Source organism: Neovison vison, chromosome 13, assembly GCF_020171115.1.
Source record: "Neovison vison isolate M4711 chromosome 13, ASM_NN_V1, whole genome shotgun sequence".
In the NCBI taxonomy this organism is placed as follows: Eukaryota; Metazoa; Chordata; class Mammalia; order Carnivora; family Mustelidae; genus Neogale; species Neogale vison.
The window spans coordinates 15,215,601-15,231,802 of record NC_058103.1 but is presented as its reverse complement, the minus strand read 5'-3'; positions in this window follow the sequence as shown (position 1 = coordinate 15,231,802).

Here is a 16,202-nt window from a genome sequence, read left to right as displayed (position 1 = left end):
AGCTCTCAGTCCAAGGAGCAGGTGGCCAATAAATATTTTTTGAATGAGTTCATAGAATGATAAATAGCTTTTTAGCCACTTTCTGCCTCGGGCATAAATTTGGTTGAGTGTCCCAAAACCTAAACCAAATAGCAAATATACAAACACAAAAGCCTAGGGACCAGAACCCAATAGGGAGCCTCCCATGAAAGAGGCACAAAAAGAAAGCAAGTTCGGGATGGAATGGCCCAGAACTAAGAGTCTCCAAGCTTGTAGAAATGGGGGGGCCACAGGAGGGAAAATGAAGACTGGACCCACCTAACAAGGTCAGAACCGGGAGGTGACCTAGAATGGAGGGAGAATTAATAAACTGGTACTGAGTGTCCATCACCTTGATTCTCAGGGGGTGCTTGTGTACCCTGGGTGTAATAGAACACGCCGAGGTACAAAAGACAGAATTACTGCCCCATTTTCCTACTGCTTCCGTTATAACTAGACTTTGATAAGTGTGGGCTTGGGGAGGAGGAGGAACATTTTATATTGAAACCAATACTGAATATAAATTTCTTACAATTATAAAAACGCATGAGATTTTGAAGACATTCGTGACATTAGCAGTAGTTCAGTGACGGCATCTGAGAAGTATTAATACTTTTAATACCTTCAAAGAAGCATTAATACCTCAATACCTTTGGTACTATATTCCAAAGGATTCTGTATGATTGGAGTTTTATAAATCAAGGATCAGAAATGCATGGAGGATATGCTCTTCGGAGGCAAGATTTTTCTTTTGTGTTTTTGAAGCACCCACCGCTCCCACGAAGGTCACGCACTGTCTCCTGAGGTTGCCCGTTAAGCAGCATGGAACTGAAGCCAAAGCAAACAACTCACTCTGGGTCCAGTCTATAAATTGTTAATTGGGTTTTGTTATCAATATTGCTCTGCCTTCCCACTCTTCCAGAGAGAGCTGGGGCCATTTCTGTATCTCTCTGGAGAAGATCTAAGTAAAGAGGCTCCACGGGGTGCTGTGTCCTAGCTCTTCCAGGATGGAACTGTGCGGGAGACAATAGGGAGGTAGCAAGACTGAGTTGAAAGCAGAAAGCACAAAGAAGAGATTTTAACTTCCTGCATTGCCTATAAGGAAATTAAGCTCTAGTTTCCCTGTGTTTTTCCATTGTCATCTGTGTTGCTTCCACTCCAGGAGAAACTGGGAGCACCCTGTAGGCAGGGCTGTGTCTGTTTTTAACACTAGGCACCCTGAAACCATACACAGCCAATACTTGACCACTGTCCGGCCCAGGGATTCCCCAGGATCCAAGCAGATAGAATCTTGGCCAAGATAACCATCCAAACTGCAAAGCCTAGAAGAGAAAAATTCTCAGAGGTAGGCAGTGGTAGGAAGCAGGAAGTTAGTTAGTTGGAAGCAGGAAGTTAGTTAGTAGGTGTCAGAAGAAGGCTGGGAGGTCCTTCCTTTTCCCTCCTCGTCTACCTAACAAAGGAGGGAGCTGAACCTGGGAGCCGCCCTGGTGACCCAAGTGGTGATTATGGGATTGATTCTCAGCAGGGGCTGAGATGAAGGAGACAATGTTCTCCGACTTAATCGCTGCTTTTTAACTCCCCGGATGTCATCTCTAATGGTCCCTGGCTGGTGCCACTCAGAGCTTCCACCCCCAGACCCTCAACTCTGCCTACCTGAAAAAATTCCTCCCATCTGCTCAGCCTCTCTGAAGCTCAGATCCGCGCCCCCGCCCTTTCCAATGCATCTGAGCCTATTCCTTGGGTGTTCAGGGAAGGGGAAGGAGCGAGGTTGCATCTCACACTTTGGATACCGTGTCTAGAACGTATGAAATCAACCACCCCCAAAGCAGCAACCCGATGAAGGGACCAGACCCACTGGAAAAGGTAGTGAGACACGAGTCCTGAAGGACAAATCCTGGGGGTACCAGTGGGTGGTGATGGGGCCTGCAAGGAGCAGGCCACACTGCAACCTTGTCAGGAAAGGGCTGGACATAAGCCAAACCAAACAGAATGGAAAAACAAGAATCATCTACAGTTTAAAAAAAAAAAAAAAAAGTGAGGTGGGGGAGGGGGAGTCAGGGCATGAGACTTGTTGCCAGAGAAGTTAGAGATGAGGACAAGAACTGGGCAACACTCCTCCACTCCTTCCTGACTGCATTTTCTCCTTTTCTCATAACCTCTGTTATAAATCACTGCAGACCGGAACGGCGTTGGCTGCACCCACCGGAAATTGCAATCTGCCAGCCCAAAGACTGGCATTCAGGGAACGTCTTGGTCACGAAAAGCAGAATTCTTGTTTATTTTGGTAAATTAATTACTGGCAGGGAGGGCTTTTCATTTTCCAACCAGAACAATTGCAGGCTTGAAAAATTGCAGGGTTGGGAAGCACCTAAGGGTGACTCTGGGTGAAACTCCAGACCTAGCAGCCAAAATGCACTGTGCTTGGCATATCGGAACAGAAGACCACGGGATAGGCAGGGACTGTGTGCTGAGCCGAATCTGTGCACACCTGTGGCCCCTGAGCCTTCCTCCCTTAGCCACATGCGGGTGGTGCACACCAGCCAGCCAGCGTGCGGGAAATAAGTGGCAACGTCTGAGCCCCATCTACTGTCCCAGCCAGGGCCGCAGGTGACCAATGCCATAGAGTAGCTTTAGAGGATGATGCCCTGTGACCACATTTCAGTGAAAGGGTTCTGGAACGTCTCATGCTCATACAAGTCACTGCGGCCTCAGCACCCGGAGCTGCCCTGCTACCTTCCGCCACACCAAGGCTGACCTGGTCATGTTCCTACTGAAGGAAGTCTGCCAGCCAGTCAGTGACCTGCACCCGTCCCACCAGGGAGCCGGTGGCTGTGTTCCCTTTGGGAAGGATGCCCCTCGTGGGACTTACCAGAACCCATGGACACGCACCTCATATATACATGCACTACAGAGAGATTCCAGTCCTATTCTGTTCTAGAAAGTGTTCAAAGTGAAGGGAGGTCAAGATTTCAGTGAAGTTATTTGGGGAAAGTTCGCTGGAGAGGAAATGTTTGACCAATTATTCAAAAGGTGTTTTCTTAAAAAAAAAAAAAAAAAAAAAGGTATTTTCTTGATTCAGCAGAGAGAAAGGAGAGCACATCTCAGGTGGGGGGAGCCGGGAAGAGGGGTTTGGAGGCAGGAGGAAATAGAAAGCTGATTGCTTACAGAGGTGGGGAGAGGATGCCTCTGGGAAGGAAGGCAGAAGAGAGCTCAAGGGAGGCTTCATTGGAGTAAGTTTGCAAGAGCAGGAGGAAGAAGGACCCGGAAGAAGCAGGGATCTGTTAGCTAGACCCCAGCCCTCTGGCCATTGCAGAATACCTCTAAAGCAGTTTTTATAACTGAAAGGGAAATCTTTCCCATCTATAATCTGACTTGATCAGAACATCTCTGTGATACAAGCAGGGTCCAAGGTTATCTCCACAGAAGGAAGGGAATCGAGGCACATACTGGTAGAAGTAACTTGTGTGACGTTCCTCTCATAAAGCAGGACAAGACGAAGAATGAGAAGTCGCGAGGGCCAGGCTTCCCTCTCCACAGAGGGCCTTCCTGCCTCGCCCATAGCCTTGTTCTCTGGGCTCCACTGGGTGAGCACACCGGGTAGGTCCGGGGACACTAGGCTACTAGAGCTCTAACTAGGGCTCCCTTAGGACCTCACACAGAGGCCTGCCGTCCCCTCCGACCTCAGGACAGACAAAGGGGGATGGATCCTGACTCCACCTCCCTGTCCTGGTATTTTCCTCCGAGCTCCCCGTCTCAAGGTTCCTTGCCAGCTGCACGTCCGCTTGCTTTCTCCCCTAGGTCCGGCTGTGGGTTTGGATCGTCTTCCGGTCAGCCCCTTCCAGTCTACTCTCCTCCTACCTTGCAAAGGCTTCCCTGCAGCCCCTCCTCGTCCTTTGCTGGGCACTTCGCTTCCTCTTATTGGAAAAGACAATTGGCTGGATGGGAGATCGCCGGCGTTTTATTGCTCAGATAAGGGATTTTCATATCAGTCCTGATGAGAGGCATTTGAGGGGCCATTCTTGGCACCTGCTGCAAGAAGCAATTTCGTTCTGGCTTCTCGAGTCTGAATGCGCTGGGGAAACGGAGCTGCCCTTTGTCTAACAGACTCTTTGCAGGAAGCTCAATATCCAGAATTGATAAAAACAACTCAACCCTGATGGAAGGGGTAGGAGAGTCCCGTCAACCCATCGCTTCTCTTCCTTCCAAATCAAGCCCAATGGCAACACCCTGTTGGTGGGGCTGGGGTGGAGGGATGCCACGTGGTGGTGGAGGTCATAGTGGGGATCCCTGGAGGTGGCTGAAAACTGCTTATCCAGTCCCCTTTTGCAAACGAAGAAACTGAGGCCAGAAGGGGCAGTGCCTTGCCCACGATCGTGCAGAATTCCATCAGGGTCCCTGACTTGATCCACGGACCAACTGAGCCTGTTCAAATCTTCTCCCGTGAGGGCATCTGCTGCAGCCATGTTTAGACGCCTCCTCCCCACCCCGTCCATTCAGTCAGCACCAGGGTAGAGCTCTGTGTCCCCCTGAGGCACTGTGAGTGTGACCCGGGCCCTAATCCTTGCCACGGTGCCACGTTCTCAACAGACCCGGTACCTGCACACTTTTCCCACCCCAGCACAAGCCCCCACCCTGCCTGTCACTCAGGCTCCCAGCAGCCAGAGCTAAAGATAGAATTGAGGGCAGCGTTTTAAGTGAGCAGTGAGCAGACCTGGCTGGCCCAGTGGGGAGGGGGAGCGAAGGCACATAGGAGTCCTCCGCAGGGCAGCCGGGCTGCATTTCTCTGCCGGTGGTCCCTGCCCACGAGACTGGCAAGAACTGTTGCTAGTCTCCCTCCTCCTATGGACTGAAAAGCCTAGACAGGGCTGGTGAGCCTGAGTCTGTCCGACACCTCACTCTGGACGCCAGACTTCCTGGGCCCTCAGCTAGATGCTGCTGGCTTTCCCTCCTCTGAACTCGCTGCCTTGCTGGGCCCCAGGACTTTGGTTATTGCCAAGGCCAGTGAAGACCCCGCTTCCACAGCTCTGCTTTGCCCTCCTGCTAGTGTTCACACATTAGCATTAGGGCCACAGGAAACTGAAAGATGAGGCCCGGGATGGGGCTGAAAGCCCCCAGGCCTTATACCCTGAAGGATGCTGCTTGCTGGCAGAACCTGGATATTGCCTCCAGAACTTCGTGGAGGATGACGTCACTCAAAGATTCCTACCCATCCGGATTTCCTCTTCCTGTCTTCAGGCCACCTGCTTCTCTGCCACCCTAGTCATAGGCCAGCTGAGGCGCACAAGCCTCACACTTGCATGACAGGGAAGCGAGTGGTGTAGGGGTGAACGGAAACCTGGACTTATTCCCGCTCCCAGCCAAAGCTCTCCATTCTCCAGGCACAGTGAGTTGTAGGCAGTGGAGGACCCATGGGGAGAGAAGCAGGAAGAGAGAGAGGACAAGCCACCTAGAGCTGCTGACCCTTCCCCAGAAATGCAAAGGGGAATGAATGAAAGCTGCCTCCCCTCGAACCTGAGTCTGTTAGGGAGTCACCTCAGCCCCTCACTGGCACCGCCACAGCACCAAATGAAGGGACAGAGACAAGACACCATGGGCAGCCCTGCAGATGGCTGGTGTGCCGATGTCAGCCATGCTTTCTAAATCAAAGGATTTGGTGACAGCCCCTGAGGAGGGGCAGGCTGGAGAGCTGGGGGACAGCCCTGCCCGACGTTTACCCCCTTCTCCCCACAGTAACAAAGCGGGGACTACCACTCCAAGAACCTGCTTTCCAGGGACAGAAATAGTATGGGAGGGTGGGGTGCGGGGGCTGGGATTGCCACATGCTGCTTTTCCATGGGCATTCTGGGTAAGAATAATAAGGAGGCTATTAATAACTTCTTACCTCTGTATAACTCTTAAAGACCTTTCTCTAGATGTTTTTACTGCCTGCACACCCATGATCTCATTTGATTTTCAAGTCAGCTCTGTGCATCTGTGGGGTCGTCACCCCCATCTGACAGGAGAGGGAACTGAGGCATGGGGAGGGGACTGTCATGTGGTAATCAGGGGCTGGGCAGAAACTAGAACCCAGGTCTCCTTGCTCCTTGGGTCATCTCTTCAATTCCAATGTCTCATTGCAATGGGATTCCAAAAAAGGCAGATTTTCTCCTGGTCTATACTGAAGTCACTTTTGAGGTACATGTGGCTATAGTATGAAGTTCTCTGAGGCTTTGACCCCCAGGTCAATTAGTCCAGACTGACTTACCTAGCACATCTCTGTCTCTGCTCTGTGCTAGGCCCCAGAGACGCCATCAGCAAAACAGTCTGACCACCAAGGAGCTCCCAGTTTGGTGAAAAGAGAGACAAACCCTTAGGACATCTCAGTACCACAGGATTCATTTAAGGACCAAGGCAGCACAGGCCATTTTAAGAGCGCAGAAGAGGAGCCCTAAGCCAGCCTGGGGGTAGCAGAGAGGGCTTCCTGAAGGAGGTGATGATCTAATCAGCTCCCTAGCCAAGGTTACTCTGATTGTGCCTCTCTTCTAAACACCAACCCACACCCATCCTCACTCCACTCCATCCTGCCTGTAACATCAGCCTCTGGTCTCTTTAAAAGACCGGCACAACCAAGCAGCAGTAGCTAAACCGCCCTAAGTCTACAGGCCAGAACAAACCCATCCTGCAGCCCAGGGGTTGCCGCAGTCACGCTCCACTGCTGGAAACAGACAGGATTTGGGTTCTGGGCTCAGCTCCACCTCGGACCTGCCCCTCATACGGCCATAGAACGGGCAGATCCTGGGATGGAGCCAGGTTACCCAATCCACCGCCTGCTCACCCTCAGCTCCGTCTATGCAGGAATCATCTCAGATGTGCAAAATCCTAACCTACTTTTAAAAACCTGCTGATGAGACTCCAAGTTGCTCTAGCTAATTCCTGGCATTTAACGCCTCTCTATCGCTAACCTGGATCTGTCATTTCTGTTATTACTAAAACTTAACCTGTTCTTATTTGGTCTTTGGAGAAGACAAGGCAGTGGGTCATGTTTCCCAAAGCAAGGGGCCTCTGTACACTTAAAAGCAGTAATGAAATCACCCCTCAGGCTTCTCCATCTGGGGTCGATGAATTTCACTTACCGCCCGTGTTAATTTTTGGCCTGATTCTTACTTCCTGTAGACCTCTCCCCGCCTCCTTTGGTGGAAGAATCCAAGACTGAGCACGGAGTAGGCCAGAGGGGCTGCTGTATAGGCATGGCAGTAGGAAGAGGGCAGAGACCACATTCTGGGGAGTGCAGGGGTGCAGGGAGTATGGGAGCTGAGGTTAAATGCTATTCAAAGCAGGGAACCCCAACAGAGCCCTGAGGAGCAGTAACCCTATGGGATGGACAAACAGGTGAAGGGAAGCATGTGAACACAACCACGGAGGGGCCCAAAGGTAAAGGGAATCAGGAGCTCACAATATCTCAGGAGCCAAGAAAGTATGAAGGAGGGAGGGCTCGATGTGGTGCAACATTGCAAGGGCTGAGAAGAAGCCATTAGATTTCAAAATAAGAAAGACTGTGAGAACAGTCTGAGTGAAGAGGTGAGAGCACAACGGGGAGAGAGCCAGCGTGCACAGCTCCTTGAATGGGTCTGGCTGTGAAATGGGGTGTGGTAGCCAACCTCCAAGATGGCGCCCAAAGATCCCACCTCCTGAATGGGTCTGGCTGTGAAATGGGGTGTGGTAGCAAACCTCCAAGATGGCACCCAAAGATCCCACCTCCTGGTATTTTCACCCTTGTCCATCCCCTCCCACATTTTACCAGGGTGGTCCTTGGAACCCATAGAATATAGCAGAAGTGATAGACTATCACTACCAAGAGTCAACTAAAAAGACATTGTGGGGATACCTGGGTGGATCAGTGGGTTAAAGCCTCTTTGGCTCAGGTCATGATCCCAGGATCTTGGGATCAAGCCCCACATCGGGCTCTCTGCTCAGTGGGGAGCCTGCTTCCTCTTCTCTCTCTCTCTCTGCCTGCCTCTCTGTCTACATGTGATCTCTATCTGTCAAATAAATAAATAAATAAATAATCTTTTAAAAAAAAAAGACATTGCACTCAGCCACTTCTTCTCAGAGCACTCCCTTTGGGGAAGCTAGCTGCCATGTCCTGAGGCTGCCAGAGGAAGAGTAGAAGTCTCCTGCCAACAGCCAGAGGACTGAACCATGATGGAAGCCAGTCCTCTAGGCCAGATCAGACCTTCAGATACTTCCTGCCTGCTCTGGACTACGGTCTCAGGAGAGACGGGAGCCATCTTGTTTAGCTGATCCCCTTCCTGACCCTCGGAAACCATATGGGGAAAATAAATGTTTATGACTTTATGTTTGTTGTTTCAAGCTTTAAAATGTTAGAGAAAATGTGTTGCATGAGCAATAGATACTGAATACAAGGGTTGAATTAAGGGTGTGGGATTAGGGGAAAGGATATTTTGGTCTGTTTTCTTTTTAAAGAGTCAATCTCCAACAAGGTCACATGCTAATGAGAGGCCAGGACAGAGGAGGAAATGTCAACTTAGGGAGAAATGCATGGAAAATCAATCAGATGAGGTTTTTCAAGGAAGTGGAAAGGGAGAGGGTCCAAAACACTTGAAGGGATTAGCCTAAATTCTGAGGAGAGATGTCTGGGCCCCTATTTCTTCAATTGTGGCCAGAGAGCAAAAACAAAAACAGAAAGGATAAAATCTGTTTGATGGTAGGATGTTGAGAGGATTTCTGCCAACTGAGTATCTCTCCTCAGGTTTTCTATGGAGAGTGTGGACAGAGATGTTGGGGAAGATGGTATCTTGAGGAGAATGGGGGTCTGAAATAGTGGATGCCTTGAGCCCTAAGGAGAGAGCTGACAATGGCAGGGAAGAAAATTCTGGACCACTCTGAAGGCGCGCTTGTGATGGAGGCTGTGATGGTGAGTCCCCTGAGTCTGCAGCTGTGTGATTTTTTTTCTCCCACTGCACCCAGTATCCTAGAGAGAGGGACAGAGAAGAGGAATAATTGAATTAACTTCGGGCTGGGGCTCTGCCAAAAGGGTGTTGGAAAAGATAAGGGGGCAATGGAGGTGAGGACATTAGAAGAAATAGAAGAGGGACTCCAGGCTGGAGGGAAAAGCAGAAGCGACTTATACGGGGAGAAAATAAAAAGCCAGAAAATCAGAGGAGCCATGGTATCACATGACAGTGGCAGGAGAGGCTGTGGATTGTGGCCAGCCCACAGGACATTGGGATTTAACATTACAGAGCTAGGAGCGGTTCCAAGATGACTGGGTTGGGGTGGGGGGGTGCTCAGGAGTAGGGGGGGCTACAGTGGAGAGACCAAGCTGTTGAGGAGGTTGTCCATGGAAATGTGATATCATCCCAGATGACGATGACAATCAGACGTGTCCCTAGAAGAGGGAGAGCGATATCTTCTGTGAATGAGGTAGAAGCATGACGACATCAAAGAAAAGCCAAGGAGGTGGCAGGAGTCCCCTGGGGTTGGTTTTCACGAGGGGGGGTGGCTGATGGTTTGTTCAGCTCAGGCCCCCATCCCAGCTTCTGAGCCCAAGGGCTGAGAGAGAAGGGCCGTTCCATCTGAGAGGGTCCAAAGGGAAGCCATGCCCCTGAGGGGAGAGCCACATGCCATCGGGCCATCAGGGAGGGGTGGGGAAGGGGAACACAGCAGCCCAGGGGAAATTTTGGAGGGAAGGGGGGCCATGGGAGGTCAGAGCTAAAGCTCAGTGCCATGGGGATTAAGAGTGATCAAAAGTCTAGCAGGCAGAAGGGGCTATATGCTGGGGCCGGGTGGTTTTCCTGGCTGTAGTTTTTAAAGGAATCTGCCCATGCAGTGAGTTATTGGGGCTGGGGGGACAGGGGCCTCTTGAAAAGGGTCAGCAACAGCCTCGATTGTTCTTCCTACTTCTGAGGGAGCCCCGCTCCCTGCGCACAGTCTGGCATCATGACTCAGCCCCTGTAGGGATGAGCAGTGACCTTTGGTGGCTGGATAATTACACTAGCTGCCGGAAGGGGCGGCAGGGTCCCACACAGCCTCCCCGACAGAGTCTGGCTCTGTGGCCAGAGCTTAGATACCAGGCACAGTTGGGTTTGGGAGGTGATCTGTTTGGCTGAGGTTGGCAGAGAGTAAGAACAAGTCCCTGCTAGGCTCTTGGACTTAGAGCCCATTTTCAGAAGCTCAGTCACGGGTCACACACACGACACACCATGTCTTTTCTTAGGTGGTCCCATCTCCTGCTGGTTTCCAGTAGGCCATCAGCCTACTTGTCTATACTGTGACCCCGAGAGCTGTCTCCACCAAGTCTGCTTCCCTGTGGAGACACCCTGGCCAGCTGGGAAAACTCTGTTGCTCTCTGAGGTCCACCCTGACTGGTCCAGATAACTTCTCCACCTGGCATTCCATTCCAGCTTTCCAGATGCTGCCAAAGCCACGTGCACGCTCCCACACTGCCCTCCCCCCTGCTGCCACCAGGTAAGATGAAACAGGTATACCATCCAGTGCAGGGGCAAGCGGAGAAAACAGGCAGAGCTCTCCTGGCTCCGAGTTCCAGTCTTGGGTTCCTCTTCCATAGAATGGGGCTAATCGTATCTGTTTATCTACTTCAGAGCAGTCATGGGAAGATCAATGAGATGATGTATTTATAAATCTTTCTCTTACTAGAGCTGTTCACAAGTGGCCAGTTAAGCGTTTTCTGGGAACAAAGGAGAGCCACCACTGTGGTTTTCTGGCTTCCCTATAATAACTGGCATCCACACAGCACTTTCTAATGTACAAAGCACTTTTGCAAACACGATGAAAGGCAATCCTATTCAAAAGTGCCTAGCATGGGGGTACCTGGGTGGCTCAGTGGGTTGAGCCTCTGCTTTCAGCTCAGGTCATGATCTCAGGGTCCTGGGATCGAGCCCCTCATCGGGCTCTCTGCTCAACAAGGAGCCCGCTTCTTCCTCTCTCTCTACCTGCCTCTCTGCCTACTTGTGATCTCTGCCTGTAAAATAAATAAATAAAATCTTTTTTTTTTTTAAGTGCCTAGCATGGGGCCGGACACACAGAGCATATTGGTAAATGATAGCTATTGCTTTCTTGTTTGGCCATCACAGCTCCAGGTTATAAAGGAGAGGACCAAGCCATAGAGAGGGTAATGAACCCTCCAAACTCTCCTGGAACTAGTTCTGACACTGAGGATTCTGGTTTCCAATAGGGGGCCCTTTAAATAGCATCTCTATAGCCCTCTTTCCTCAATGATCCTAAACTTCAGAGAGGGCTAGGAGTCACTGGAAAGGGAAGGTGAGTACATTGCTTTGGGCCTCTTTTCTGCCCCATTCTGTGGGGACAGTCCTGATAAGGAGCCCACAGAAAACCCAAATCCAGGAATGAGGAGAGCAAGAGGGAGTAGGAAAGTGGGAAAGGAAGAAAATAAACAAGGCAGCTGAAGACAGCCAGAGAAGAAACTGTGACCAGTGAGGCAGACAGCTGCTGGATGACAATATCTCTGGAGGAGGAAAAGCAGAACCCAGAGGATGGAGAGAGCACGCCAGAGGCCCAGGGAGGAGCTGGAAAGCAGTTCTTGGTGAATCAGGCGTGCAAAGAGCTGTGTGTTCCTTCTCGGTGCAGGCTATTGATGCTTTATTGACCCAAGCATGGGAGAGGTAGCTAGGGAGGACTCCTCTCAGGGCTGGCTGGGGGACAGTGAGGGAGGCAGGGGCTATGGGCAAGGGTGGGAAAGGAAGCCCCAGGGAGGGAGAGCCCATGGGAAAGGGGGTTGGGGAGGAGGCAGACGACATCGGGATGACTCCTTGTGTGGCAGCAGAGGGCACTGACCCAACACCTGGCTTGGTGACCCGAGGTCACTTGGGATGTTCTGGGCAACTAGCCACTTTGCACTACCCTCCCTGTGCCACATGTCTCTGAAGGCCTTGGACACCTCGGCCCTACTCACCAGCCCACGCTGGCCCTAGATACTTAGCATGCATCGGGCCACATCCAGACGATTGCAACAAAATTAGCCAATTTCCAAAACCCATTAAATACGCCTCCCGATAGCATCTCTCTCCAGGCCATTTTCAAAAGCGTGAAACGCCTGGGGAGGCTTTACAGTGACTCGTCCTGAGCCGTCCTCTCCTTCCCTCAGCCTGATTTCATGGACTGAGTGGTCACTGCTGGCGGCTCACGCAGGGGCCGAGCCCGGGCTCCAACAATCCTGTGGCCAGGACTCTCAGTGCCTCCCGGAGAAGTCTAATTGCACTCACCCAGCCCTGACTGATGAGCACTGCAGTGTACCAGGCTGCTGGACTGTGGGTTCCAGCTCCAGCTTGGCAGGAAGTTGATAGCATGTTCCCCAGCCCCCACCCCCTCAGCTCCAGTGACCCTTCTTATAAGATGGGAGCAAAAGGAATACAGAACTCACGGGGGAAAGGAAATGGAATCAAGAAAAGCATAGAGTTGAAAAGCATCTTCTGAATTACCTAGCATTCCTCCTTCACTTTATACCTAAGAAACACAAGGCCCAGAGAGGGGATGAGACTGCCCAGTGTCACAGTGCTAGTTAGCAGCAGAGCGAGGACAAGAAGCCAGGCCTCCATCCCTGGGGTTTCTGCTGTCCCCACGGGTCAGTCTGGTGAAGACTGCTGGGCCTGATAGGGCATAACCATCAGACTTCCAGAAAGCACCGGAACTGAAGTCTGAAAATGTGGGTCCAAATCCTGATCTTGTCTCTTAAAAAGATGTATAACCTTAGCAAGTTATTTAACCTTGTTTGCTGCCATTTCCTCATCTATATAATCCTCTGCATGGAATCTTGTGATCATATAAAAAGACAGCATCTGCAGGGTGCCTACTGGCTCATGGGACTGACTCTTGATCTCAGGGTTGTGAATTCAAGCCTCAAGTTGGGCACAGAGCTTACTTAAAGAAGATGACATTTGCCCAGCACATAATAGATACTGAAATTTTCTTTTCCTATACCACACTCTCACCCTCCTTTCTCCTTCTATAAAACATTCTACCTTTTACTTGATTATAAATCCCTTGAGGGAAAGGGCTGCTTTATCCTTCTTTGTAATCCTAGCGCCTGGCACATAGTACGGCCTCAAGAGAGGATTCTGAAATACAGTCAAAACACTGCAGCAGCCCTTGGTCTCTGGGGCTCTTCTTGCAGTTTTCTCTTTAGGAATTTTCTCAGGCAGGGCAGTGAAGGAAGAGAAAAGGGGACACAGGCTGTAGGGTAGGGCAAGAGGTGGTCACGCCTCCCGCCTGCCATCTGAAGTCAGTGACACTGAGAGAGCCGGACATCTGGGGAGCTTCTCCCTGATGGGATGGGCCAGGGCAGTCAGGTCATCTGCTGAAAGGAATCGCGTCCCCTCCTAAAGAGAAGGCAGCATAGAGAGAGACCGTTCAGCCACTGATTCAGGAGGGAAGACGGCACGCAGGGAAGGGAACCAAGAAAAGAGCTCAGAGCTTCTGATAAAGACCGAGAAAGGAAGGAGGCTGGGGGCTGGAGGAGTAGAGAAGGGACGAGAGGCTGAAGAGGCAGGAAGTCTTAGAGGCCAGGTCATCCTAAGGAAAGGGAAGGTACTAGCATTTTCTGCTTCCGTGGGGCAGCAGCTTTAGAAGGGAAGGCGTGGAGCAGGGTGAGGTGTGCCAGACTCCAGGACAAATGTGGGCACAGAGCAGGTGTTCTTGGCCAGGCTAGCCTCCCCTCACCCCCCCGGTTCTTTTATCCTAATCAAAGTACAGAGAAGCAGAGGGAGGGATGGGGGGAGGAAAATGTGAACTGACAATGTGACATGAAGCTACAATCGGGCAGTTCCTGATCTCAGTCCAGCTCTCAGTCCAGCTGCGCCCTGGAATCCGCTGGGGGAGCTTCCACTGATGCTCATGTCCCGTCCCCCAGAGATCCTGAGAGAACTGGTCTGGGGTAGGCCTCAGATACTGGAATTTTGTAAAAGCTCCCCGAGGGGATTCTAATGTACAGCCAGGCCTAAGAGAGGATGTGGGGGACAGATGAATCCTTCGTGTCTCATTCCCTGGGTAGGGCCATCCCTAGGGACCACAAGGTTGGGTGAGAGCTCCAATATTCCTACCTGGACAGCAGGGGAAATGGATTCACAGCTAGACTGGGGTTCACGTGGCTTTGCCCCTCACTCGCTCTGTGGGTCCTTAGGCAGGGGACATCGTCGTTCAGGCTTCATCTATTTATTTTTATTTTTACTGAAAAATAATTGGCATACAGTATTGTATTAGTTTCAGATATATAACACAGGGATTTGATATCTGTCACCATGACCAATTTAGTTACTATCTGTAACTGTTAGTTGTTGCAAGAGCATGAATTGTATTTCCTGTTCTGTACATTATATCCCGATGTCTTGATTATTTTATAACTGGAAGATTGTACCTCTTCATCCCCTTCACCTATTTCATCCATCCCCCCATCCCCCTCCCCACTGGCAACCACCAGTCTGTTAGGCTTCATCCATTTAAAGAGGGAGTGAGGGGTGCCTCGTTGGTTCAGGGGGTTAAAGCCTCTGCCTTTGGCTCAGGTCATGATCCCAGAGTCCTGGGATCGAGCCCCGCATTGCATTGGGCTCTCTGCTGAACAGGGAGCCTGCTTCCCTTCCTCTCTCTCTGCCTGCCTCTCTGCCTACTTGTGATCTCTGTCTGGCAAATAAATAAATAAAGTCTTTAAAAATAATAATAATAAAGAGGGAGTGAACTGCGGGGGGTGGGGTGTGATCTCCAATGACCATGGACCACTCATAGGCTCTGATTCTAGGATCGCTTTGCTTCCCTTTCTCGCACCCACCCCTCCAAGTAGATAGCAAGTTTTGAGAGATCCAGAGTCTTGTTTTCTCTGCTTCCTGCATTTCCATTCCTCGTATCACCGAGGTTCTTCATTTCACCCCACTTGACCCACCAACTCTCCTTCCCCTCCTCCCCAAACACGTGTTTCATTCTCACCCTGCTTTATGAAGAAGAGGGGAAGAAACAGCTAATATGCGGGCGTAGCGGTCGGGATCCTCTAGAGAAGCAGAACAGGAGGATATATAGATACTAACACTTATTTTTAAAAATTGGCTCATGCTGGGGCACCTGGGTGGCTCAGTGGTTAAGCCGCTGCCTTTGGCTCAGGTCATGATCTCAGGGTCCTGGGATCAAGCCCCACATCGGGCTCTCTGCTCAGCGGGGAGCCTGCTTCCTCCTCTCTCTCTGCCTGCCTCTCTGCCTGCTTGTGATCTCTCTCTGTCAAATAAATAAATAAAATCTTTAAAAAAAAAAATTGGCTCATGCAGTTATGGGAGCTAGCTAGTCCGAAAGACTAGCAAGCTGGAAAGTCTCAGGCAGGAGCTGATGCTACAGCCTTGAGACAGAATTTCTTCTTCTTCAGGGGTACCTCAGTTTTGCTTTTAAGGCCTTTCTACTGATTAAATGAGGCCCACCCACATTACTGAGGTTAATCTCCTTTATTTATGGTCAGCTGACTCTAGATTATAGACGTTAACCATACCTATGAAATACCTTCACAGCTACACCTAGGTTAGAATTTGATTGAGTAAATGAGTACTAGGGCCAGCCATTTTGACACATAAAACTATCGCGATAGATGAGTTTTTTCCCCTTTGAATTTATATGTATTTATTTTAATGTCTACTTGGAAAATTCTAAATGCTTATCAAAGCCTTAATTTCCGAGATATTATTGCCTAGGACAAGTCTAAGTTTTAAAAGTGAATCGATATATAAAACTACAATGAAATATCACCTCACACCTGTCAGAATGACTAAAATCAACAACACAAGAAACAGGTGTTGGAGAGAATGTGGAGAAAGGGGTCCCATCTTGCACTGTTGGTGGGAATGCAAACTGGTGCAGCCACTCTGGAAAACAGTGTGGAGTTTCCTCAAAAAGTTAAAAAAAAAGAACTACTCTGCTATCCAGCAACTGCACTATTAGGTATTTATCCAAAGAATACAAAAATATTAATTCAGAGGGATACATGCTCCCAATGTTTATAGCAGCAATATCAACAATAGCCAAATTATATTGGGACACATGGGTGGCTCAATCATTAAGTGTCTGCCTTCGGCTCAGGTCACAATCCTGGTGTCCTGGGATCGAGTCCTGCATCAGGCTCTCTGCTTGGCAGGGAACCTGCTTCTCCCTCTCCCACTCCCCCTGCTTGTGTTCCCTCT